The 26,669-nt window shown below is 47.8% G+C and overlaps 1 protein-coding gene across 1 annotated transcript in view; it reads right to left on the bottom strand.

Annotated features, from left to right (window-relative positions):
- Positions 1-15,875, bottom strand: part of LOC105494558 (platelet activating factor receptor) — a 33,364-nt gene extending 17,489 nt beyond the window's left edge. Inside the window, exon 1 of the mRNA XM_011763080.2 lies at positions 15,671-15,875. The gene's annotated coding sequence lies outside the window, so the exon portion shown is untranslated. The remainder of the gene's footprint in view (positions 1-15,670) is intronic.
- Between the last annotated feature and the right edge of the window lie 10,794 nt (positions 15,876-26,669).

Genomic DNA, 26,669 nt, shown 5'->3' with positions numbered 1-26,669 from the left:
TTTTTTTTTTTTTGAGACAGAGTCTCGCTATGTCGCCCAGGCTGGAGTGCAGTGGCCGGATCTCAGTTCACTGCAAGCTCGGCCTCCCGGGTTTACGCCATTCTCCTGCCTCAGCCTCCCGAGTAGCTGGGACTACAGGCACCCGCCACCTCGCCCGGCTAGTTTTTTGTATTTTTTAGTAGAGACGGGGTTTCACCGGGTTAGCCAGGATGGTCTCGATCTGCTGACCTCGTGATCCGCCCGTTTCGGCCTCCCAAAGTGCTGGGATTACAGGCTTGAGCCACCGCGCCCGGCCCCAAGTAGCTCTTTCTAAGCCTCCTGGCCTCCTGCACACCCGGCTCCGCCCCTGGTCTGGTTAAGTGCCCATTCTTTGGACTTCCGTAGCTCATGGCTCTTTATTCCACTGACATTGCCTCTGTGTGTCCTCTCTGCCATCCAGAGGCAGGGACAATGTCCATTCATTCACCTCACAGTTACTGACATCCTTCTGGGTGTTGGACCCTATGCTGGGGAGACTGCAGAAACAAAACAAAGTTCCTGCTCTCAAAGAACTTACATTCTAGGTGGGGAAACAGTCAAAAATAAGTGGTGCAACAAATAAGATAATTTCAAATTGTGATGAATTTAATAAAGGAAATAAAAACAGTAACATGAAGATAGGGTAGATGGCTTTTTTTTTTATATTTTTATTTTTTAATAAATAGAGACAAGGTCTCACTATATTGCCCAGGCTGGTCTTGAACTCCTGAGCTCAAGCAATCCTGCTGCCTCAGCCTCCCAAAGTGCTAGGATTACAGACATGAGCCACTGCACCCAGCTGGTGGCTGTTTTAAGTAGAATGACCAGGGAAGGCTTCTTGGAGGAGGTGACATATAAACAAAACCAGAGACAGTTTTACCATGAAGTCAATGAAGCTTAAGCTTTAAGGCCCTCTCCTAGGCCCTGTATCTAAGTGTATATTAGTAATTTGGTATCTCCAAAGGGGGGCCCTTCTAATTGTATAAGCTTTAGTAACCTATAAAATCTGTGTCTCCCCCTGGCTGAACTCTAAAAAAGAAAAAAGGAACAAGTAAGGGGAAGATCTGGATTATTCCAGCCAGAGAGTATCATGTGCAAAGGGCCTGTAATGGGAATAATTTCAATTTTTTTTTAATTTTTTTTTTAATTTTTTTAAATTTTTTAATTTTTTTTTTTTTGAGACGGAGTCTGGCTCTGTCGCCCAGGCTGGAGTGCGGTGGTCGGATCTCAGCTCACTGCAAGCTCCGCCTCCCGGGTTTACGCCATTCTCCTGCCTCAGCCTCCCGAGTAGCTGGGACTACAGGCGCCGCCACCTCGCCCGGCTAGTTTTTTGTATTTTTTAGTAGAGACGGGGTTTCACCGTGTTAGCCAGGATGGCCTCGATCTCCTGACCTCGTGATCCGCCCGCCTCGGCCTCCCAAAGTGCTGGGATTACAGGCTTGAGCCACCGCGCCCGGCGTAATGGGAATAATTTCATCATGTTCTGAAGTAGGAACAAGAAACTGAAAGGTTGGTGTGGCCCTAGGGGAGTGAGAAATGGGAAGAGTGGGATGTGAGCAGAGGACACCAGGCTCCAGATCGCTCCTGAGCCACGGTAAGGAGTTAGGATTTTATTCTACGAGCCTCGGAGAGCTGCTTCAGTGTCGTTAAGCAAGCAAGTAACATGATCAGACTTGCTCTAGCTGTCAGGTAGAGAATAGATGGTAGGGAGCAAGTATGGAAACAGCAAGAGCATTTTGGAGGTCAGAGATGGTGGTGGCATGGACCAGAAAGTGGCATTTCCAATTCCTCTCCCCGTCCCCTGTACTCAGGGAGCTTGGCTGGGGCAAAAGCTTGGTAAACATTTGTCAGGTGAACAAACACCCAGCAACCAACAGGATTGCCTGCTCCCCAGACAGAGCAGCTGCCACACAAGGCAGAGTGAGTCCTCTACAAACTTAGGACTCAAACTGTGGTCCTTGGACCAGCAGCATTGGCACCATCTGCAAGCTTGTTAGAAATGAAGAATCTTGGGCCCCTCCCCAGATCTCCTGTATCAGAATCTGTATGTTGGCCGGGTGTCGTGGCTCATGCCTGTCATCCCAGCAGTTTGGGAGGCTGAGGCAGTCGGATCACTTGAGGTCAGGAGTTCGAGACCAGCCTGACCAACACAATGAAACTCCCTCTCTACTAAAAATACAAAAATTAGCCAGGCATGGTGGTAGGCGCCTGTAATCCCAGCTGCTCTGGAGGCTGAAGCAGGAGAATAATTGCTTGAACCCAGGAGACAGAGGTTGCAGTGAGCCAAGATTACACCACTGCATTCCAGCCTGGGCGACAGAGCGAGACTTTGTCTCCAAAAAAAAAAAAAAAAAAAAAGAAGACTCTGTATGTTAATAAGATTCCCAGGTGATTCATGCATGCACTGAAATCTGAGACATGTTGTACCCCAATAACTGCCAGCCACACGCTTGCCTGGGCTAACATCTTCCATGGCTCCCCTAGCCCAGCATCCAGTCCAGGCTCCTTTCCCACCTCATTTTCCACCATTCCCCGCTACTCATTTTCTACTCTTGCTGCACTGAATTTCCCGCCGCTTCCCTAAAAACTCCATTTTTCCTCAAATCTCTTTGCCTTTCCACATGCCGCGACGCACTTTTGCCTGTTGCTTTACCTAGAAAAAACTTACTCACCTTTAAGACCTAATCTAAAAGAGTGCTTCCTCTGGGATGCCTTCCCCGATTGCCACAGGCAAAATGAGTTGCCTTCTTCTCTAGGTCCCCATGCACTGGGCGCATTCCTCAGTCTAGCACCTGACACAATATGTTTTAGCTGTTAATTTCTGTGGCTGTTTCCTTGTCAGACCGGGCACTTCTTGAGGGCAGGGACTAGATCTTTTTCATCTCTTTAATCCCAGTGTCGGACACCAAGGAATCAATCGATGAGTGACCGTGCCCTGATGATGGCTCCGAAATCCCTGGCACAAAGGAAATGTGCACGGTCTCCCCAGGGGAGCTGTACTGGGGTAGAGTGGGTTCGGGAAAACAAGGTCTCTGGAGTCAGAAAGGTCTATAGGTTCATACCTGGCTTACCATTTACTTGCTGTACGACCTGGGGCAAATGACCTCACCTCTCTAAGCTTCGATGTCTTCATTTGCAAAATCTTACAATCCTAACAATGGTTTCAAAGATAAGTATGCAAAATAGCTGGAACAGGACCTGAGCCACAAATGACCAAGCCTCCCTCTCCCCACTGGCCCAGCTGCTTGGAGCCAGGGGAGGGGACTGTGGGCCACCACTGACCTAGGGGCTTTGACCTACACACTGACTTTCCTGCCAGCTCCAGATAGAGCCTCCAGCTAATGCCAACAAAGCTTTCAACAGCTCAGGAAGAGGATGAACATTTGGAAAGAAAAAAAGAAAGAGGCTCGGACCACTCAGTTTAACACATGGGCATAGTTCCCTGATGGATCAAGGCTGGGCAGCTGGCCCAAGCACGGCCCTCAGCCGGGGGTGGGGTAGAGAGGCCATAAATATTCATGGAGACAGAAGAATTCTGCTGTCTGGATCTCCCACCCTTTTCCCTGCACAGCATTTGGCCCCCATCCCTGCTGGAAGCATTCCCAGTCCCTAGGGAACCTGGAGAAGGGGTTCTCATCCACAGCTGGACAGCCAGAGAGGAGGGACCATCAGGAGATGGACGGAAGAAGGTATGTGCTGGTTGATTCCCCAGGCCAGATTGTGGGTTGGGAAGTTGGGTTCACCAGTCATGCTAGTCCCTAACATTTGTGGGGCCAGTTGAGGTCAAAAGTACAAAATTCTAAATATTTATAAGCTATAAATAAGGTACATCCAAGTTCATCCATAGCTCCTGCACCAGCAGTTCCTTGTAGCCCGGCAGGCCTGAGGGCGCATTCACCAACAGGGCAAGGACTAGAAGTGGTCAAGGCAGGGGAACACCACATTCCAAGTGGGCACACTCTCTTGGATCCAAGTACTCCTTGCTCTATGGCGAGCATGAGGCTGGAGCCCCCCTAATTTCAAGGCACTAGGCACCATTTACTGGTGTACATACATCTTGCCTATGATCATATTTCCTCCTCAGATCATCTTCTTGAGGCTGGTTTTACAAGATACCCAATTTTCCAGGGGTAAAAAGTGAGACTAGAGAAGAAAACAGATTTGTCCACAGTCACCCAGCGGGGAAGTGGCAGACTTGGGGTTCTGAACTCCAAGGTCCATCGTGACTCTCCTAGAACAAGCTGTGGCCCCTGCTGGAAGCAAACTGTTCCTCAGCCAACCTGTCCACTCACAGGCCTGTCCTACAACCTGAGAATGGGAGCTCCAGATGCTGTGAGGTCCCAGGAAGAGATGCCTTTGACCTGAGTCCCTGCTTTTACCTTTGCTCCTCAAAGCTGGGAAAAGAATGGGACAAAGGGATGGCATGACCTGCTCTGTATCCATCTGACTCCCACCTGGTAGGGCGAGAGCTGGGTCAGATCCTGGTTCAACCACTAAACTCATCCTGTGACTCTGCCTCTCTGTTTCCTCATTTGTAAAATGAAGATTTTTATATGGGACTAAGAGAAAAGGATATTAAGAAAACAATCTCATTTACAACAGTATTCAAAAAAATAAAATACTTAGAAATAAACTTAACCAGCTGAGCACAATGGCTCATGCCTATAATCCCAGCACTCTGGGAGGCCAAGGCAGGCAGATCACTTGAGCTCAGGAGTTTGAGACCAGCCAGGCCAACATGGTGAAACCCCATCTCTACTAAAAATACAAAAATTAGCTGGCCATGGTGGCGTGTGCCTGTAGTCCCAGCTACTCAGAAGGCTGAGCTGGGAGAATCACTTGAACCGGGAGGCGGTGAGTGAGCCAAGATCATGCCACTGCACTCCAGCCTGGGCGATACAGCAAGACTCTGTCTCAAAAAAAAAAAAAAAAAGAAAGAAACTTAACCAGGGAGGCAAAAGACTTGTACATTGAAAACTACAAAACATTGCTGAAGGTTGGGCACGGTGGCTCACGCCTGTAATCCCAGCACTTTGGGAGGCCAAGATGGGCAGATCACAAGGTCAGGAGATTGAGACCATCCTGGCTAACATGGTGAAACCCTGTCTCTACTAAAAATATAAAAAAATTAGGCAGGCGTGGTGGCAGGCGCCTGTAGTCCCAGCTACTCAGGAGGCTGAGGCAGGAGAATGGCATGAACCTGGGAAGCGAAGCTTGCAGTGAGATGAGATTGCGCCACTGTACTCCAACCTGGGCGACAGAGCAAGACTCCATCTCAAAAAAAAAAAAAAAAAATTGTTGAAAGAAATTGAAGATGACACAAATAAGTGGAAAGACATACCAAGTTCATGGATTGGAAGACTTAATATTATTAAAATGTCCATACCACCCAATGTGATCTACAGATTCAATGCCATTCTATCAAACTCCCAATGTAATTTTTACAGAAATTTTTTTAAAATTGTAAAATTCATATGAAACCTCAAAGGACACCAAGTAGTCCAAACAATCTTGAGAAAGAAGAACAAAACTGAAAGACAACTCCTGATTTCAAAACATATTACAAAGCTACAGTAATCAAAATGGTTTGGACTGGCATAAAGACAGACACGTAGATCAATGGGACAGAACAGAGAGACCCAAAATAAACCCTCACATAGTCAAATAATCTTTGACAAGAGGACCACGACTACACAATGGGGAAAGGATAGTCCCTTCAACTAAAGGTGCTGGGAAAGATGGATATCCACATGCAGAAGAATGAAGATGGGCTCTTATGTTACACCATGTATTATATAAAAATTAACTCAAAATGGATTAAAGACCTAAACATAAGACCTAAAACTATAAAACTCCTCAAAGACAACATAGGATAAAAGCTACACAGCTGTGCGCAGTGGCTTACACCTGTAATCCCAGCACTTTGGGAGGCTAAGGTGGGCAGATCACCTGAAGTCAGGAGTTCAAGACCAGCCTGACCAACATGGTGAAATCCCGTCTCTACAAAAATACCAAAATTAGCCAGGCATGATGGCAGGTGCCTGTAATCTCAGCTACTCAGGAAGTTGAGGCATGAGAATCACTTGAACCCGGGAGGCAGAGCAGAGGTTGCAGTGAGCCCAAGCTCGTGCCATTGCACTCCAGCCTGGGAAACAGAGTAAGATTCCATCTCAAAAAAAAAAAAAAAAAAAAGGTTCACAACAGGACAGGTATCGTGGTTCATGCCTGTAATCCCAGAACTTTGGGAGGCCTAGGTAGGAGGATTGCTTGAAGCCAGGAGTTCGGGACCAGCCTGGGCAACATAGCAAGATCTTGTTTCTACACAAAATTTTAAAAATCAGCTGAGCATGATGACATGCACCTGTAGTCCCAGCTACTCAGAAGCTGAGGCAGGAGGATACCTTGAGCCCAGGAGCTCAAGGCTGAAGTGAGCTATGATCGTGCCACTGTACTCCAGCCTAGGCAACAGAGGGAGACTCTGTCTCTAAAAAAACAAACAAACAAAAATCATTAATTAATTATTTAAATTAAAAACAAAGAAAGCCTCATAACATTGGAATGGGTCATAATTTCTTGGCTATGACACCAAAAGCACGGGCAACAAAAGCAGAAATAAACAAATTTTTGGCAAACTTTAAATAATCTCCATGAAGCAAAGGAAAACAATCAGCAGAGTGGAAAGGCAACCTGTGGATGGGAGAAAAGGCAACCTTTGGGATGGAACCAGATGTCAGATAAGGGGTTAATAAGCAGAACTCCTACAACTCAGTAACAACAACAACAACAAAATTCAGTTTAAAAATGGGCAAAGAACTTGAATAGACGTTTCTCCAAAGAAGATACACCAGTGACCACAAACACGTGAAAAGGTGGTTCCATATCACTGATCATCAGAGAAATGCAAATTGAAACCATAATGCAATATCACTTCATACCCACTGGGATGGCCATTGTCAATAAAACAGAAATATGTGAGCGAGGATGTGAGAAATGGGAACCTTTGCACAGTGTTGATGGGATTCTAAAATGGTGCAGCCACTATGGAAAAGAATATAGAAGCTCCTCAAAAAACTAAAATTAGAATGATTATACGACCCAGCAGTTCCACTCTGGGTACACTATATATTCAAAAGAACTGAAAACAGGGTTTTTTTTTGTTTTTTTTGTTGTTTTTTTTGAAATGGAGCCTCACGCTGTTGCCCAGGCTGGAGTGCAGTGGCACGATTTTGGTTCACTGCAACCTCTGCTTCCCAGGTTCAAGTGGTTCTCAGCCTCCCTAGTAGCTGGGACTACGGGCACCCGCCACCTTGCCTGGTTAATTTTTGTATGTTTAGTAGAGATGAGGTTTGGCCATGTTTGCCAGGCTGGTCTCTAACTCCTGACCTCAACTGATCCTCCCGCCTTGGCCTCCCAAAGTGCTGGGATTACAGGCATGAACCACCGTGCCAGCTGAAAACAGGATCTTGAAAAGACATTTGCACATTCGTATTCATAGCAACATTATTCACAATCGTCAAGCATGGAAATACCTAACATGTCCATGGACAGATGAATGGATGAGCAAAATGTGGTATATACATACAATGGAATATTATTCAGCCTTACAAAGGAAGAAAATTTTGACACGTGTTACAACATGGATGAATCTTGAAGACATTTCTGCTAAGTGAAATAAGCCAGCCACAAGAAGACAAATACTATATGATTCCACTTATATGAGACATTTAAAGTAATCAAACGCATAGAACCAAAAGCAGAATGGTGGTTGCCACCAGGGGCTGGGGGAGGGGAAAATAGAGAGATGTTCAACAGATGTAGAGTTTCAGTCATGCAAGATGAAAACTTTTTTTTTTTTTTTTTGAGATGAAGTCTCACTCTGTCACCGAGGCTGGAGTGCTATGGCATAATATTGGCTCACAGCAACCTCCGCCTCCCGGGTTCAAGCGATTTTCCTGCCTCAGGCTCCTGAGTAACTGGGATTACAGGTATGCACCACCACGCCCAGCTAATTTTTGTATTTTTAGTAGAGGCAGGGTTTCACCATGTTGGCCAGGCTAGTCTCGAACCCCTGACCTCAAGTGATCCACCTGCCTTGACCTCCCAAAGTGCTGGGATTACCACCGTGAGCCACTGCGCCCAGCCAAGATGAAAACATTCTATTGGCACTCACAGGATTTAAAAAGAAAATAAAACGTTCTAGAGATCTGTTATACAACAATGTGAACATAGTTAGCATGACTGAACTATACACTTTAAAAATGTTAAGAGGGACCAGGCACGTGGCTCATCTCTGTAATTCCAGCACTTTGGGAGGCCAGAATGAGTGGATCACTTGAGCCCAGGAGTTTGAGACCAGCCTGGACAACATAGCAACACCCCAATCTCTATAAAATAAATTTTTAAATTTTTAAAAATGCACGCTAAGAGAGTAAATTTATGTTATGGTTTTCACCACCGTAAAAAAGAAAAAAAAAAAAATTAATGGGCCTAAGAGATGGCAAATTTGAAAGTACGTTGTGTATTTTTAAGTTAGAGTCATATGACTCAGTTTATGACTTAAATTTGGTAAAACTGCTTGCCTCCTTTGGGCCTCATTTGTAAAATACAAATAGTAACACGTCTCTTTCATAGGGCTTTTGTAAGCATCAAGCAAAATAAAGGATGTATAGTATTTAGAGAACAGTGGTTAAGAGCACAGACTGTGGAGTCAGACAAACCTGGGTTCAAATCCTGCCTCTCTCACTTCCTACCACAGGACCACAGCCAAGCCTGTTCTCCCTCTGGGTCTCAGGTCCCTCCCTGAAAATGGAGCTGATAATACCCAGGCACATACCTCTCCAGAGTGGTGTGAAGAGTCAATGAAATAACGTGTATGGCCGGGCGCAGTGGCTTACGCCTGTAATCCCAGCACTTTGGGAGGCCGAGGCAGGCGGATCACGAGGTCAGGAGATCGAGACCATCCTGGCTAACATGGCGAAACCCCATCTCTACTAAAAATACAAAAAATTAGCCAGGCATGGTGGTGGGCGCCTGTAGCCCCAGCTACTCGGGAGGCTGAGGCAGGAGAATGCCGTGAACCCAGGAGGCGGAGCTTACAGTGAGCCGAGATTGTGCCACTGCACTCCAGCCTGGGCCACAGAGCGAGACTCTGTCTCAAAAAAAAAAAAAAAAAAGAAAGAAAGAAAGAATGTATATAAAGTCCTTATCAGGGCCAGGCGCAGTGGCTCATGCCTGTAATCCCAGCACTTTGGGAGGCCAAGGCGGGCAGATCACTTGAGGTCAGGAGTTCGAGACCAACCTAGCCAACATGGTGAAACCCTATCCCTACTAAAAATACAAAAATTAGCCAGGCGTGGTGGCGCATGCCTGTAATCCCAGCTACTTGGGAGGCCGAGGCAGGGGAATCGCTTGAACCCAGGAGGCAGAGATTGCAGTGAGCCAAGATGACACCATTGCACTCCAGCTGGACGACAGAGCAAGACTCCATCTCAGAAAAAAAAAAAGAAGGTGCCTGGTCTGGTCTATAGTGAGAGCTCATTGAATGTTGGCTATCATTCCTCTTACTTCCCTACCCCAGACAGAGTTGGAAGTTCCACCTCAAGTTCCCATAACAATACATCACATTGCATTATCATAGCTGTTGATTTCTCTCTCCTTTTGGACTGTGAACTCCCCAGGGCCAAGGCTTCTGACATATCACCAATACCCATCACAGGGCCTCCTACATAGCACACACATGAGAAATACTGACTAAATAGACAGGTGAGCCTCCGTACACACACAGTCACAGTGTCCCTTACTTTTCGTTTCCAAACCCTCATGGCCCAGCTCTAGCCAATCCCAGCTCTTAGATTCCCTGGGACCAGTCCCGGTTTCCTCATCTATAAAACAGGAATAACATCAACATTGAGGCTGGAAAGGTGGCTCACACCTATAATGCCAGCACTTTGAGAGGCTGAGGTAAGAGGATTGCTTGAGGCCCGGAGTTTAAGACCAGTCCGAGCAACATAACCAAATTTTGTCTCTACAAAATTAAAAAAAAAAAAAAAATTAGCCGGGCGTGGTGGCACATGCCTGCAGTCCTAGCTACTATGGAGGCTGAGGCTGCAGATCACTTGGGTCCATTACAGTGAGCTATGATCATACCACTGCACTCCAGCCTGGGCAACACAGCAAGACCCTATCTCTTAAAAATAAAAATTAGGCTGGATGGGGTGGCTCACACCTGTAATCCCAGCACTCTGGGAGGCCAAGGCAGGTAGATCATCTGAGGTCAGGAGTTTGAGACCAGCCTGGCCAACATGACGAAACCCCATATCTACTAAAAATACAAAAATTGGCTGGGCGTGGTGGCACACATCTGTTATCCCAGCTATGTGGGAGGCTGAGGCAGGAGAACCACTTGAACCCGGGAGGGGGAAGTTTCAGTGAGCTGAGATTGCGCCACTGCACTCTAGCCTGGGTGACAGACCGAGACTCCATCTCAAAAAAAAAAAAAAAAAAAAAAGACCTCACAGCGTAGCCCTGATGTTGAAGACAGACAACCTCTACAGTACTAGGCATATAGAAGGTGCTCAATACATGAGTTACTTCCTTTTCTGACATGCTCTGTTGCTTGACATTTGTGCCCTGGCCTGGCCGTGCTGGCCACACCCTCTAATGAGACCTCTCACAGAGTGGTTTCAATACCATTTCTCCAAGATGCAGAAGGATTTGAGGGATGAATTAAGGGAGCAGAAATCCTGACCTCTGGGGAATTCTGTGCCAGGCTCCCACAATTCCCAGTGCAAGGGACCATGCACATTTATTGGCTGATGAATGGAGCACCCTGTCTGGGAGAGGTTAAGGACAGGGTCTAGGGCACCAGGGATGATGATGATCTGGGTGCCAGTCAGAGTTACCCAGTGTTCCTTCTCACTGGGGACCTCACCCTGGCCCCAGATATGTATATAACATTGATGAGACTCAGCCTCTGCTCAGCTGGCCTAGGAAACCCCAAGTCTGGCCTGGGTCTCTCCTCCTGGCTCCCAGATACCCAGATGGTATCTGTCGGAGTTACCCTACCCAATTTTGCTTCTAGGACAGGGCCAGGGCCAGGAAGAGGGAGGGAGGAACCACCTCCTCTGGGCTGCCCCAGCACTGGGCACATCATGCCTCTGTTATGCCTCTGGTTTTTGTTTGTGTGTGGGTGGGTTGTTTTTGAGACCGAGTCTCACTCTGTCACCCAGGTTGGAGTGCAATGACACAATCTCAGCTTACTGCAACCTCCACCTCCCAGATTCAAGCGATCCTCGTGTCTCAGCCTTCCAAGTGGCTGGGATTACAAGCGCACGCCACCATGCCTGGCTAATTTTTATATTTTTAGTAGAGATAGGGTTTCACCATGTTGGCCAAGCTGGTCTCGAACTTCTGACCTCAGGTGATCCGCCCACCTCGACATCCCAAAGTGCTGGATTACAGGCATGAGCCACCGCACCTGGCCATGCCTCTGTTATACCAGGAATCACGCTGACTTCTTCTCAGCCTAGGAGTTCCTGAGTCCTGCTGGTGTCCTCGTGCCCAGTCCAGGACCCCGTCTAGGGAAAAAAGCAGGGCTGGGCACAGGCCCTGGAGTCACACAGACCTGAGTCTGCACCTGGGTCTGCTTTTCCTTGCTATGTGATCCTTGGCTCTCCCAGCCTCCCTTTCTTCATCTGCAAAATGATGGTAATAAAACCTTCCTCAAAGGGTGATTGTGAGAGCAGAGTGAAGCAATTTACTCAGTAACTGTGAACTCCCTTCTCTGCTGTCCTCAGAAAATGTTTGTTGAATAAGTGAATAAAGAAGCAACCGAATTGGCCATGCACCAAGCCAGCTACACATTGTCTCTAGAAGCAATCGAGGTTAGCCAGAGAGAAAGCATAGGAACCGAAACCAGGGGATGTGGGCTCTGGCCTCAGCTGTGCCACTCACCCACATAACTTGAGTGAACCTCATTCCAGCTCTGAGCCTTGGGTTTTTATCTGCAAAATGCGGTGTCTGTGCCTTGCTTATCTCAAAGCATTGTTGTAAAAAAAAAAGGAAGTGAGATTATTGGTAGTGACAGTTTTTGGTAAACAGTAAAGCACTTGATACATTGAAATGGACTTTATGAACTGTAAAAGGTAATGTAGGCTGGGTGCCGTGGCTCACGCCTGTAATCCCAGCACTTTGGGAAGCCAAGGTAGGAGATGGCTTGAGGCCAGAAGTTCAAGACCAGCCTGGGAAACATAGCAAGATCCTGTTTCCACAAAAAAAAAAAAAAAAAAAAAAAAAAAATTGTTTTTTAATTTAGCCAGGCATGGTGGCATGTGCCTGTAGTCCTGGCTACTTGGGCAGCTAAAGCAGGAGGATGGCTTGAGACCAGAAGTTCAAGGCTGCAGTGAGTCATGATCATGCCACTGCTCTTCAGCCTGGGTGACAGAGCAAGACTGTGTCTCTTAAAAAACAAAAAGTGGGGTGGGGAGGGCATGGGCCAGGCATGGTAGCTCACACCTGTAGTCCCAGCACTTTGGGAGGCCAAGGCAGGCAGATTGCTTGAGCATAGGAGTTCAAGACCAGCCTGGGCATCATGTCAAACCCTACCTCTACAAAAAAAAAAAAAAAAACCACAAAACTTAGCCAGGCAAGATGGTGTGCACCTATGGTACCAGCTACTTGAGAGACTGAGGTGGGAGGATTGCTTGAGCCCAGGAGATCGAGGCTGCAGTGAGCTGTGATCATGCTACTGCACTCCAGCCTTCATGACAGAGCAAGACCTTGTCTCAAAAGAAAAAAAAAAGCGGGGCGGGGTGGGTGGCGCAGGGTATGCACAAATTTGATTTTGACGTGCTTCTCCCATTAACCAGTCGGGCTCAACGCCAAACCCAGGCCCTGATGATCCCCCTCCTGCAGAACCAAGGGAGTGGGGAGGGGCGGCTGAGTGGTGATCCTCCCCTGCATATTCTGTCTCTTTCTCTCACACACAAACACAAAAACAAATACACACACAGAATCTGGCTGTGATTCCCCTCGGCTGAAGACACACAGAGGCCTATCAGCGTCTCAGCTGGCTTTGTGGGCCATCTGCTCCTGGGAGGGGAGATGTCTGGCTGGAACAGGCCACATGCAGCCTGGCTATGCTCCCGGCCCATCATTCCAGATACACGCAGACATAGCCAGACACCCCACATAACCACAGACACACATGCACACACAAAGACACACCAGAGGCTTCTCCCCGCTCTCATCATGCTGGCAAGGAACCCAAGAGGGGCTAGTCAGAGAGGGGGCTGCAGCAGGGTCCCAGCATTTGCCCTTCGGGAGCTGGCTCCACTCCTGCCCCAGACACACACCTCTAGGCCCGTCAAGGGGTGCTACCAGGCTCCTGCTCCACTGTTGCCCTCGGAGGCCCAAGCCTCTACCCACCTAGGGGATCAGAACAGGAAAGTGGGGGATGCCACCAAGAAAGAGAATGCCGTCCTCTTCAACAAGGCCTCCTTTATAGGCCTGGGGTGGGAAGGGGCTCCCTGTAAAAGGACAACAAGATCCCAACCTCTCCTCATACCCCCTTCCCATCACCAATCAGAGAAAACTCAGTCCTGTAGGCGCATTTTGTCACTGATAACATAAACTGTGAATTCCTTACTCCTTCAATGACAAGATGGGGAAACTGAGGCCCAGAGATGAGAAGGAATTTTCCCAAGGTGAACGCAGTGTCAGGGGCAGAGCTGAGACCAGATACTGGACCTCTGGTTCACCGTCCATTCACTCCCAACTGCAAAAACCACTTCGTCATTCATCTGTCCTGTGCATATTCTAAGCATATGCTATGTTGCAAACCCTGTGCTAAGGATAAAGGATACAACAGTGAACAAAACAGGTTCCTCATCCGTAAGGCGCTTACAGCAGGCATCACAGAGTCAGCATTAGAGGGAATGCATTTTCCAATTGACAAAGCACTTCCCCACCCCACCTCTTACTTCATCCTCCCCTCAAACTCACAGGTCAGTATTTTGTTTTGTTTTGTTTTGTTTTTTGAGATGGAGTCTCGCTCTGTCACCCAGGCTGGAGTGCAGTGGCGCCATCTCAGCTCAATGCAACCTCGGCCTCCCAGGTTCAAGCAATTCTCCTGCCTCAGCCTCCCGAGTAGCTGGGATTATAGGCACCTGCCACCACGCCCAGCTAATTTTTGTATTTTTAGTAGAGATGGGGTTTCACTATGTTGGCCAGGATGGTCTCCATCTCTTGACCTCGTGATCTGCCAGCCTCAGCCTCCTAAAGTGCTGGGATTACAGGCGTGAGCCACCACGCCCGGCCCACAGAGGTCAGTATTTTAACCTGCAATCTGCAAAGGAGAAAAGTGCCACTTCTGAACAACTCAATGTCCCGGCTTGTCAGCAGGAGCTGAGATCGAAACCCCGGATGCCCACTTCTGGCCCAGGACCCAGTCATCTAAGGGGCTGACCTCTTTCTCTGGCTGGTTTGTCAGGACCTAAAGATAGTGGTGTTTCTTTTGCTTCCCTAGCATTCCCCAACACACCTCCCACCCCTATCGCCTCCCCCAACACACATACACACACCGCCCCAAACACCTGAACACAGCTGGGTATTCAGTCAGAGCTAAAGGAGAGCAGCCGGAGGTGTGGGGAGAGAGCCTGCCGGTTCTGTCATATTTCACAAGTAAGCGAGTACACAGCCCCACGTCGGGACCTCCTGCCAGCGGAGGACGGCAGGTGCCAGCCTGGGCCCTGTCCCTAGCACCTGGGACCTGATAGGGGCCATTGTTTGTGGGCTTGGCCCTGTGTATAAGAACCTGGTTATTTTCAGCACCCCCTTCCCCACCCCGCAAACCTAGCATTTAGTGAGTTCCTAAGTGCCGCGCCCTGTAGTAGATCCTTTGTATGTCCCGACAGTTCTGTGGGGGAGATGGCATTATCCTTATTTGACAATTTAGAAAACTGCACAGAAATGGAGCGTAACTTGGCCAAGACCACACAGCTAGTCAAGTAGATGTCATTGGCTCCCTGAGATCCAAGCTGCCCCCATCACCACCATCGCCACCTCCCAGTGGGGTCTCTGGGTCAGCACTGTCCCAGCCTCGGAAAAGCCAAACTTGGGTGTTGGATTCTCCAGGAATGTTTAGGCACTAGAAGTTATTTCTAAACATGAGACTCTGGGCCTGAGAAAGGTGCCAGAACAATCCCTTAAAAACAGAAGCAGCCGAGCACAGTGACTCATGCCTGCAATCCCAGCACTTTGGGAGGCCAAGGCAGGCTGATTGCTTGAGCCCAGGAGTTGGAGACCAGTCTGGACAACAAGGTAAGACCTTGTCTCCACAAAAAATACAAAAATTAGCCAGGCATGGTAGAGCACGCCTGTAGTCCCAGATACTTGGGAGGCTGAAGTGGGAGGATCACCTGAGCCTGGCAGGTCCAGGCTGCAGCGAGCCGTGATCACGCCACTGCACTTTTGCCTGGGCAACAGAGTGAGAGACCCTGTGAAAAGAAAAGAAAAGAAAAGAAAAGAAAAGAAAAGAAAAAATAGAAGCGCCCATCTGTGTAGGCGCAGCCTGGGGGCATGACCTTGGTTTGCCTCCTAAGGATATTTTTCTATGCTTCCCCCTTGCCCAGCAGGGGCCAGGAGTCCCCCTTACCTGTAGCAGGGGCAGCGGCTTCAGCTGCGGGAACTGTGTGTCTCTGTCTGGGTCCTGGCCCCAGCTTCAGCCTCTGTGCTGTCTGGCAATTGCAGAAGTGAGGAAACAGCGTATCACTACCAAGTCACCCCTGGGAGGAAATGCTATGGCCCTAGGGCCTCTCAAGGGGTGCCACAGGAACTTCCAAGCTGGGCCGCCAGGACCTGGGCACTGCACAGAGTCTTCTCATAAAGAGCGAGGGACGCCGACTGTAGGCAGCGCCCAAGGCCAGGGAGCTGAGGTGAGAAAGAGGAAAAGCAAGAGAGAGAAAGCAAGTGCATGCACTCAAGAGAGCGAGAAAGGGAGCATGAGAGTGAGGAAGAGGAGAGAGGAGAGATGAGGGACCAGGAAAATCAAAGGAGAGAGGGAGGAGGCGGGAGGGAGTCAGGGAAAAATAATGAGAGGGCGGAGGAATGGATGGAGGGAGCGAGGCTCAGGGAAAAAGACAGATGTAAACGCCGGGAGAGATGAGAGGAACAAGGAGACTCAGGCACAAAGACAAGGGAAGATCCAAGACAAAAGACGAGATGAGGAGACACAGGCGGCGAGCATGTGCCAGTGCGCATTTGGGTCTGTGTGTCTCTGGATGGGAGTGAGAGAGAAAATAAAAGAAAGGGAGTGGAGGAAAGAGAATGCCCGCTGGGATATGAAGTGGAGGGAGAAGTGGAGGGATATGAAGCTCAGAAGAGTCACTGTGGTCAGCGGCATGACTGGGCAGGGCATCCCTGGAGACCAAGAAGCATTGAGCCCAGAAATCCCATGGGAACAGAGCTGTGGGGGTGGACGTGGAAGCTCCCTGAGACCTTGAGCCTGGGTTGGGCAGCGTGTGAGTTCGTGGGAGCGTGTGTGTGAAGAGGGGTGGGCAATCGAGAGTGAACACACATGAATGTGTGAGTGTGGGTGTGGGGGTATGTGTGAAAGTGAGCCGGTGGGGGCATCCCATGTGCATAAGTGAGAGGTGAGCCAGAGTCTCTGCCTCGGTTTCCAGTCCATTTACCCACTCATTCCTTCAACCAACCAACAAGCACCATCTGAGCACCCCCAGGCACCAGGCACTGGGATGGACCCTGTCTAAAGAAGCAAGTCCCTCAGATACATCAGCCGACCCAACAACCTCCTACACAGAGAGGGAAACTGAGGTCCCGACAGGACCAGGGTCCCACAGCAAGGCAGGTGTAAGCAGAGTCGGGGGCCTGCATCAGCATCCAGCCTCAGCTCCACTCTGGGTATCTGGGCCAGGCTCCTCCTCCTAATGTCCCTTATCAAAGCCAAAAATGGCTCTCAAAGGACAAAATACTGTTTTGTTTTGTTTTTTGAGACAGAGTCTCACTCTGTCCCCCAAACTGGAGTGCAGTGACTCAATCTCAGCTCACTGCAACCTCTGCCTCCCAGTTTCAAGCGATTCTTCTGCCTCAGCCTCTGAAGTAGCTAGGATTACAGGCATGTACTGCCATGCCCGGCTAATTTTTGTCTTTTTAGTAGAGATGGGGTTTCACCATGTTAGCCATGCTGGTTTTGAACTCCTGACTTCAAGTGATCCACCCGCCTCGGCCTCCCAAGGTGCTGGGATTACAGGCATGAGCCACCGCGCCTGGCCAGGACAAACCACTTGTAACATTTGCCTCAGTCATATAGAACTAGAGCCAAGCATCTGCCCCCTCCTCCATCTCCAGCCCCACATCACACACAGGCAGACACACTCAGACCACATAACACTTGCACACTCATATACACTCAGTGCCTACTCTCATGCAGTGCCCACTCTCGCTGTGTCCCTCCAGATACCTGCACACTCACGCCCAGTCTCCCCTCACTCACACCTGCCAGGCTCACCTCCTTCCTCAAGTTCATGCGTCCATACTGCTCCATGCTCCCCCACCACACACACTCTCCCAATCCCCAAAATGCAGCCCAGGCCTCCTGCCAGGCACATGGAAACAGGCTCAGGCCAAGCACTTTGGGAGACCAAGGCAGGAGGATTGCCTGAGCCCAGGAATTCGAGACCAGCCTGGGCAATATAATGAGACCCCATCTTTATATTTAAAAAAAAAAAAAAGAAGGAAAAGAAACAGACTCAGTTTGATCATTTCTTCTTATCTCCCTTAGAGGCCTTTTGAGCCTCGAGTGCCCTGAAATATGAGGCCATGGTCTGTACATGAACTTAGCCTTCATGCAAACTGCTCACCTGAAAGGCAAGGCCTCAACTCTGCTCCCCAGCCCAGATCCTTGGTTCCAAAACAGTTTCACCTCAGCCCTCCTCCAGCCACCACCCTCCAGGAGGGACAGCAAGCCTGGGAGGGACCTCCGGGATCAACCAGCCTCCATTGCCCAGAGTCTCCAGGACACCTGGCTCAAGGTCCGGGACTGTTGGCTCGGCCTGCCTTCCAGTATAGTCCCTTCCACGCGCACACATGGCAGCTGCAGATCAGCACCTCTTTTGAGATTATCAATAAGCAGGGTAGGTAGGCAGGTATTACTATCAATATTTTACAAATGAGGAAACTGAGTCCTAAGCTTTCTCTCACACCCCACATCCATTCTGTTAGCAAACTATGATGGCTCCACTTGAAAATATGTCCAAATTTGGTTGGGCACAGTGACTCATGCCTGTAATTCCTGCACTTTGGGAGGCCGAGGCGGACGGATCAGTTGAGGTCAGGAATTCGAGACCAGCCTGGCCAACATGGTGAAACCCCGTCTCTACTAAAAACAAACAAACAAACAAACAAAAAAAACACCAGCCGCCAGGCATGGTGGCACACACCTGCTGATTACCGCTGGTAATCCCAGCAACTTGGGAGGTTGCAGCATGAGAATTGCTTGAACCCAGGAGGCAGAGGTTGCAGTGAGCTGAGACGATGCCATTATACTCCAGCCTGGGTGAAAAAAAAAAAAAAAAAAAAAAAACAAGCAAATATGTCCAAATTTGAATCTAATCAAGCCTTTAGGTCTAACCTCAGTTTTCAGAAAATACAGGGGACAGAGGAATAAATTAAAGGACCTCACAAGGAAGAAATCAGCCAATTCCAGAATATAGAACATTCTACTGGACAACGAAGCCAGTTCTCTCTCGAAATCAACCGTATGAACACAGAAACAAACACAGGGCCAGGCTCAGTGGCTCATGCCTGTAATCCCAACACTTTGGGAAGCTGAGGCGGACGGATCCCTTGAGCCCAGGAGTTTGAGACCAACCTGGGCAAAACAGGGAGACCCTGTCTCTATAACACAAAACAAAACAAAAAAAAAGTTAAAAATAAAATGAAATAAAAGCACACAAGAAACAGGGAGGAGATTCTTCCAGATTAAAAGAGATTTCAGAGGCCACACATGGTGGCTCATGCCTGTAATCCCAGCACTTTGGGAGGCCGAGGCAGGCAGATCACTTGAGGTCAGGAGTTTGAGACCAGCCTGGCCAAATGGTGAAACCCTGTTTCTACTAAAAATATAAAAATCAGCCGGGCGTGGTGGCACACGCCTGTCATCCCAGCTTCCTGGGAGGCTGAGGCAGGAGAATTGCTTGAACGTGGGAGGCAGAGGTTGCAGTGAGCTGAGATCAAGCCACTGCTCTCCAGCCTGGGCAACAGAGCGAGATTCTGTCTCAAAAAAAATAATAATAATTAAAAAAAGAAGTTGCAGCTGATCCTGCAACTGGCAGGGAGGGAACCAGGAAATAAATACTCGAACCTTTCTCTTCTCCCATCCTCTGACGTCTTATCGTCTTATCGGCACCACCAGTTGGCTGAGCCCAACCAGAAACAAAGGAACCATTAATGTGGTCCATACAGGGCAGCCCAGGGCACAGAGGTGGGTGAAGAAGGGTGGAGTGTACTCTGGCCATGCACCAGCATTCCCAGAGTGGGTCTGGAGGAGAAAACAGAAAATATCCAGGACAGACATATCTGAGAAAATCACAGAAACTGGTGTATAGATAATTCTAAGGGATTCTTGATAATAGTATTAGGAGATAATGGTGTTACAGTTATATAACAAAATGTCCATATATGTGGAATTTGCTTTAAAATATTACAGCAAAATAAGAAGAAAGGAAGGAGAAAGAGAGAAAGTAAGAAAAACAAAGAGAAGAAATAAAGAAGGATGGATACAGAGTATGAAGAAAAAAGAAAGGAAGAGGAATGAAGGGAGAGAGGGGAGAAATAGAGAATGTGGCAAAATATTTATTTGATTGATTGATTGATTTTTATTTATTTATTTATTTTGAGATGGAGTCTCGCTCTGTCTCCCAGGTTGGAGTGCAGTGGCGCGATCTCAGTCTCACGACGTTGTCCAGGCTGATCTCAAACTCCTGACCTCAAGCAATTCGCCCGCCTCAGCCTTCCAAAGTGCTGGGATTACAGGCATGAGCCACCGCGCCCAGTCGTGTGTTATTTTAAACCACTAAGTTTGTGGTAACTTCTTATAGCAGCCATAGGAAACTACCACAAGGATTTCTTGTACTCTTCCTTCTCTTTTTGTGTATGTTTGAAAACTTTTCTGATGAAGTTGTGTTTGAGCGTGCACAATTCACAACACCACCTATAAAACAGTCTTGCCAAGGAAACCAAAATAGAATCAGCAAGTTTAACCACCAGTTTACTCCTGTTACAGAAGGAAATAAAATCACAGGGATGCACTCAACTAACGCACATGATAAGAAACATACAGAACACACGACCTGCTTTCTTCAATAAATAAATTCTAAACAAGAAAAAAAATATATAGGGAGAAACTATTGATTAAGAGAGAATTAAGAGGTCGAGCATAGGAGCTCACGCCTGTAATCCCGGCACCTTGAGAGGCCGAGGTGAGAGGATCACTTGACACGGGAGTTTGAGACCAGCCTGGGCAACACAGTGAGAACTCACCTCAACGTAAATTAACTACTTAAATAAAGAGAAGTAAGAGACATAGCAACCAATTGCTACATGAATCTTCTTGGATCCTGATTCAAACAAGAGGGGAAAAAAAGAAAGAAATTGGGCCGGGCGCGGTGGCTCATGCCTGTAATCCCAGCACTTTGGGAGACCGAGGCAGGCAGATCACTGGAGGTCAGGAGTTTGAGACCAGCCTGGCCAACATGGTGAAACCCCGTCTCTACTAAACATACTAAAATTAGCTTAGTGTAGTGGCACATGCTTGTAATTCCAGCTACTCAGGAGGGTGAGGCAAGAGAATCGCTTGAACCCAGGAGGCAGAGATTTCAGTGAGCCAAGATTGCACCACTGCACTCAGTCTGGGTGACAGAGTGAGACCCAGTCAAAAAAAATAAAGAGAGAGAGATGGAAGGAAGGAAGGAAGGAAGGAAGGAAGGAAGGAAGGAAGGAAGGAAGGAAGGAAGGAAGGAAGGAGGAAGAGAAATTGAGGATTGCCAGGCATGGTGGCTTATACCTATAATCCCAGCGCTTTGGGAGGTCCAGGTGGTCCTCACTGGAGGACAGGAGTTTGAGACCAGCCTGGACAACGTAGCCAGACTCCATCTCTACAAAAACTTTTTAAAATTCACTGCAGTGGCCGGGCGCGGTGGCTCAAGCCTGTAATCCCAGCACTTTGGGAGGCCGAGACGGGTGGATCACGAGGTCAGGAGATTGAGACCATTCTGGCTAACACGGTGAAACCCTGTCTCTACTAAAAAATATAAAAAACTAGCTGGGCGAGGTGGCGGGCGCCTGTAGTCCCAGCTACACGGGAGGCTGAGGCAGGAGAACGGTGTAAACCTGGGAGGCGGAGCTTGCAGTGAGCTGAGATCGGCCACTGCACTCCAGCCTGGGCGACAGAGCATGACTCCGTCTCAAAAAAAAAAAAAAATTCACTGCAGTGAGCCATGATCATGCCACTGCACTCCAGCCTATGTGGCAGAGTGAGATCCTGTCTCTTAAAAAAAAAAAAAGTGTGCTGGTAATTGTTGAAGCTGGCTAAAGGTACATGAGGATCCATTATACCTTTAAACGTAATGTTGCACTTGTTTTCTTTTCTTTTTTTTTTTGAGACGGGGTCTCGCTTTTGTCACCCAGGCTGGAGTGTAATGGCACGATATCGGCTCCCTGCAACCTCCGTCTTCTGCATTCAAGCGAGTCTCCTGCCTCAACCTCCCGAGTAGTTGGGATTACAGGCACCTGCCACCATGCCTGGCTAACTTTTGTATTTTTAGTAGAGATGGGGTTTTACCTTGTTGGCCAGGCTAGTCTCGAACTCCTGACCTCAAGTGATCCACCCACTTCAGCCTCCCAAAGTGCTGGGATTACAGGCGTGAGCCACCAGGCCCAGCGGTTTTCAATTTTTTATAAATAAGAAAGGGTTTTTTGCTGTTTGTTTTTAAAAGAAATTCAATTTTGTGTTTGTTTTTTAAAGCAATACTTGTTCAGCTTTTGAGATCAGAACAGCAGTGAAAAAGAAAACTGTCCCAATATTATGTAGTGGATAATTGTGTCTTGGGAAGTAATTTTCCTGTGATAGCATCTTATTGGGATGTTAAGTGCTGCATCTCATTCAATGTAGACAGAAGTGAAAATGATGCAGCCTGGAAAGCTCTGTTAAATGACAGAAAAGGGTCTACAACAACAAAGAAGATACTGGCGTAAAAGATGCCTATACATTTGCTTTGTGAAATTTGAGTGCAAAAAAGTCGTATTTATAAAATAACGAGCTCTTGCCCAAAATATTTAAGTATATAAGTAATTAAAAGAATAAATTACTTTATTCTTTTAAGGCTGAGCACAGTGTCTCATGCCAGTAAAACCATGTCTCTACAAGAAATACAGAAAAAATTAGCTGGGCATGGTGGTGCACGCCTGTAGTCCTAGCTACTCGGGAGGCTGAGGTGGGAGGATCACTTGAGCCCAGCAGGTTGAGGCTGCAGTGAGCTGTGACTACACCACTGCCACTCCAGCCTGGGTGACAGAGTGAGATCTTGTCTCCAAAATATGTGTGTGTGTAATAGGTAGGAATTTTACTATATCAGAGGTTCTCAACCAGGAGTTATTTTGCCCTCTAGGGGACAACTGTCCATGACTAGAGACATTTTTGGTGGTGACAACTGGCAGATGGGATGGGAGTGGGGTTGTGCTGCTAGCATCTAGTAGGGAGAGGCTAGGGATGGGGCTAAAAATACTACAATGCACAGAACAGCCCCTGCAACAAAAAAAAATCATTTGGCTCCAAATGTTAATAGTGCTGGGACTGAAAAACTCTAGTGTATTAGCTATGTTCCTGATAGTTTGTATATATTCAAGTTGGCCTTTAAAAAATCTCTTCTGGCCAGGTGAGGGGGCTCACGCCTGTAATCCCAGCACTTTGGGAGGCTGCGGTGGGCGGATCACGAGGTCAAGAGATCGAGACCCTCCTGGCTAACACAGTGAAACCCCGTCTCTACTAAAAATACAAAAAATTAGCCGGGTGTGGTGGCGGGCACCTGTAGTCCCAGCTACTTGGGAGACTGAGGCAGGAGGATGGCATGGACCCAGGAGGTGGAACTTGCAGTCAGCCGAGACCGTGCCACTGCACTCCAGCCTGGGCGACAGAGCGAGACTCCGTCTCGGGGGAAAAAAAAAAATCTCTTTTGACATCTTATTGTCAGGAAAGTAGGAGACTGCTTATTTTAGGGGTTGCTTTATTTTTTATTTATTTTTATCTTTTTGAGATGGAGTTTTGCTCTTGTTGCCCAGGCTGGAGTGCAATGGTGCGATCTTAGCTCGCTGAAACCTCTGCCTCCCAGGTTCAAATGATCCTCCTGCCTCAGTCTCCAAGTAGCTTGGATTACAGGCATGTGCCACCATGCCCAGCTAATTTTATATTTTTAGTAGAGACGTGTTTCACTATGTTGGTCAGGCTGGTCTCAAACTCCTAACCTCAGACGATCCACCCACCTTGACCTCCCAAAGTGCTGGGATTACAGATCTGAGCCACCATGCCAGGCCAGGGGTTGCTTTATGTTTGCGTTTATAAGACATTTTAAAAATTCGTTCATCAAACCTATTTTAAATTTTAAAATAAATAAATTTACTTTAAATTTTAAATGATGGGCTGGGCACAGTGGCTCACGCCTGTAATCCCAGCACTTTGGGAGGCCAAGGCAGGCAGATCACGAGGTCAGGAGTTCGAGACCAGCCTGGCCAACATGGTGAAACCCCGTCTCTACTAAAAATATAAAAATTAGCTGGGCATGGTGGCACGTGCCTGTTAATTCCAGCTACTCAGGAGGCTGAGGCAGGAGAATGGCGTGAACCCAGGAGGCAGAGGTTGCAGTGAGCCAAAATCACCCCACTGCACTCTAGCCTGGGCAACAGAGCGAGACTCCATCTCAAAAAAAAAAAAAAGAAAAAAACTTTAAATGATGGATGGATAGATAGATAGATAGATAATAGATCCAAAATCTTGCCACTTCTCACTACCTCCACTGCTACAGCCCCAGTCCAAGTCCCTCTACCTCCCCGCTGGATTGCAGCCTCCCCACTGTCTCCCTGCTTCCATACTCACATCCCGTTAGTCTTTTTTTTTTTTTTTTTTGAGATGGAGTCTCACTTTGTCACCCAGGCTGGAGTGCAGTAGCGTGATCTCAGCTCACTCCAACCTCCACCTCCTGGGTTCAAGTGATTCTCCTGCCTCAGCCTCCCAAGTAGCTGGGATTACAGGTGTGCACCACCACACCCAGCTGATTTTTTTATTTTTAGTAGAGACGGGTTTTCACCATGTTGGCCAGGCTGGTCTCGAACACCTGACCTCATGTGATCTGCCCACCTCGGCTTCCCAAAGTGCTGGGATTACAGGCGTGAGCCACCATACCCGGCCTAGTCTGTTCTTAACACAGCAATGTGGTTGAACTATTAAACATCAGTCACAGCACATCACTCCTCTGCTCAAAGCGACCCAGGGCCTTCCATCTCACTTACAGGAGAGGTCAAAGTCCTTTAAAGCACCTGTAAGACCCTGTAAGACCTCACCTCATTCCCTACATCTCGCTCCCTCCACTGTAGTCGTTCTGGTCTTCCTGCCGTTCCTCAACACACTCTCACCTCACCCTCTTGTTTTCCTTTTTTGTTTTTTTGTTTGTTTTTGAGACAGAGTCTCGCTCTGTCGCCCAGGCTGGAGTTCAATAGTGCCATCTCAGCTCACTGCAACCTCCTCCTCCTGGGTTCCAGTGATACTCCTTCCTCAGCCTCTCAAGTAACTGGCATTACAGGCACACGCCACCACGCCTGGCTAATTTTTGTATTTTTAGTAGAGACCGGGTTTCACCATGTTGGCCAGGCTGGTCTCGAACTCCTAACCTCAAGTGATCCACCCACCTTGGCCTTTCAAAGTGCTGGGATTACAGGCGTGAGCCACCGTGCCTGGCCTCACCTCACCCTTTTGTACCTGCTGTTCTCTCTGCCTGGACCACTCTTCCTCCGACACTCAAAGTTAGGTCTTTCCTCAAATGCCACTTTCTCACTGGGGCCTTTCCTGACCACCCTAATAAGTTGCAGCCATCCCCCCACATTCCCAGGCTCTCATCCTGCTTTCCTTTTCTCCACAGCACCTATCACATCTAATATAACATGTATTTTATTTATTTATTTACTTTGCTCATTATCTTCTCCCCAACTAGACTGTAATCTCCTTGAGTTTATTGCCAAGATCTGGAACATTGCCTGGCACATTGCAGGTGCTGGATAAAGCTTATTGAATGAATGAATGACATTAGAGAGAGGAAGTGATTTATCCAAGTAACATAGCTAGTAGGTAACAGAGCTGGAATTAGGACCCAGATACACTAAACTAGGGCAGTGCTGCACAACTATTATAAAGGGGTTGTTCGGTTCTTTCTGCTCTCAAAACCTGTCCTTTGCCAAGAGTGTTGTGGACAGTTCCTTGCTGTGAGTATCGCTTTTCTCATCAGCAAATGGAGGATAATGTGGGTGAAAGAATACCATAAGGAAAAGGGTACGGGTTTTAGAATCAGAGACTTGAGTTCAAATCTTGATGCTACCTGCTTTCTGTGTGAACTTGAAAAAGCCAAATTACCTCTTCAAGCCTGTTTTCTAATTTGCAAATGGGAATAATCATATAGGAATAATCACAACCTTATTATGTTGTGAAGACTATCAGATCAAAGGAAAAAAAGGTTATGGCCAGGCGCGGTGGCTCGCGCCTGTAATCCCAGCACTTTGGGAGGCCGAGGTGGGCAGATCACGAGCTCAGGAGATCAAGACCACCCAGGCCAACTCGGTGAAACCCCGTCTCTACTAAAAATAGAAAAAAATTAGCCGGGCATGGTGATGGGAGCCTGTAGTCCCAGCCACTGGTGAGGCTGAGGCAGGAGAATGGCGTGAACCCGGGAGGCGGAGCTTGCAGTGAGCTGAGATCCGGTCACTGCACTCCAGCCCCAGCCCCGGCAACAGAGCGAGACTCTGTCTCAAAAAAAAAAAAAAAAAAAAAAAAAAAAAGATTACAAAAGATTGGTAAGGAAAAGCAAAACTGTTATCTTCACAGACAGTATGACCATTTACGCAGAAAAATTGCAGCATTTCCATAGAAAAATTATTAGAACCAAAACAGCACTTAAACAAGATTTCTGGATATAAAATCAACATGCAGAAAGCAATCATGCTCCTATAAACAAGCAATTAAACAGAAAATGATATTTTTAAGAAGACACAACTTATAACAGCAAGAAAACTATTTTGGCTTTTTTTGTTTTTTCTTGTTTTGGCCAAAGATATGCAAGATCTTTGAGATGGAGTCTTATCCTGTCACCGAGGCTTGAGTGCAGTGGCACCGTCTCAGCTCACTGCAACCTCTGCCTCCTGGGTTCAAGCAATTCTCCTGCCCCAGCCTCCCCAGTAGCTGGGATTACAGGTGCACACCACCATACCTGGTTAATTTTTTTTTTTTTTTTTTTTTTTTTTTAGTGGAGACAGGGTTTCACCATGTTGGTCAGGCTGGTCTGGAACTCCTGACCTCAGGTGATCTGCCCTCCTCGGCC

Source organism: Macaca nemestrina, chromosome 1, assembly GCF_043159975.1.
Source record: "Macaca nemestrina isolate mMacNem1 chromosome 1, mMacNem.hap1, whole genome shotgun sequence".
Classification (NCBI taxonomy): domain Eukaryota; kingdom Metazoa; phylum Chordata; class Mammalia; order Primates; family Cercopithecidae; genus Macaca; species Macaca nemestrina.
The sequence above is the reverse complement of the archived record's forward strand: the minus strand, read 5'-3'. Positions and strand labels throughout refer to the sequence as shown.